Here is a 1,245-nt window from a genome sequence, read left to right as displayed (position 1 = left end):
TATATATATATGAAGCAACACACTATAGTTGTCATAAAAGCTATCTTTATTCTCTAAAGTGTTGTTGTAAATTCATTTGACCTTTACTGGAGGAATAAAAATTATATAAGGTATAGAGACAGGGCTCAGTTTGTAACAAATAGTGGACCGTTGCAAAGAGGAGAGGAAAAGGCCAGGACTGAGCAGCCAGAAGCTGCAGTTCAATTTCACCTCATATCTTTCTAATAACTTACTTGTCACTTTATTACCTTCCAGTAATGTGAACGCTGCTGACAAGACTGTCACACTAACAGCAGACAACACCCTCTGTGCGTCAACCCCAGCTCTCTTCCCTACTTATTGCCCTGGCCCTGAAGGGACACAAACTAATAGTGAGCTTTCCAGTTCAACACTTGGCCATCAAATATAAAAGGATGCGTAATTGCCTGTTTATCCCTTGTGAAGGGGAAATGGAGCACAGGGCCAGGCTTTCCCACCAGTTCCTATACGTGCTCATTCACAGTCGGCGGCCTGTCCCTCCCCCATCTCTCTCTCTTCCTCTTGTCATTCCTTCCCTACCCGTTCTTCTTTTTGCTCCCAACATGGAGGCGTATATGCAGGCCTGCTGTGTCTTTGGGAAGCTGGAAGCTGCTTCTACATAGCATCTCCAGCTATTAAGTAGACAGTAAAAAATGGCTTTTTGCATAAAGTGTCAGTAGAGGTGCCGTCTGTGAATGTTCTCTACTTTGAAACAATTCAATTCCATGCCCATCCCTTTGGAAAGTATTGGGTATGGCCCTGCAATTAGAGCAAAATTTCCCTGCAAGTCACTGGCATAAGTAGAATTAGATTGTCCAATATTCTGTAAAGAAAAGGTTAAAATACTTTTCTTCCCCTTCAAAGAGTGTGTATGTTATAAACAACCTGCTTGTGAATGGTGGTTAAAGAAATACTGTTTGTGGAGTTTGAAGTCTTTGGCATGAGACTGTTGTGCTATGTGTGCACGTGTCATTCGATAACAGACTTCAAATCCATATTTAACATGACAGATTAACTTTCACTTTACCAAACAGAATTGACAATCTAAATAAAAATAAGGTACCAGACTTTTTAAACTTGTTCATTAAGACAATGGAGACCCTACACATGAACGATAATTTCTCTGCTTAGGAAAATTTGGAGGGATCCAAGTAGAGTGAGCTTTACAAAACTGAGTGGCAGGCGGACTAAAGGCAGGAAAGAAGTGTGTTAAAAAATGGTACATTC

The sequence above is a fragment of the Nannospalax galili genome, unplaced genomic scaffold, assembly GCF_000622305.1.
Source record: "Nannospalax galili isolate Female #2095 unplaced genomic scaffold, S.galili_v1.0 scaffold98, whole genome shotgun sequence".
Lineage (NCBI taxonomy): Eukaryota > Metazoa > Chordata > Mammalia > Rodentia > Spalacidae > Nannospalax > Nannospalax galili.
This window is presented reverse-complemented; position numbering follows the sequence as displayed.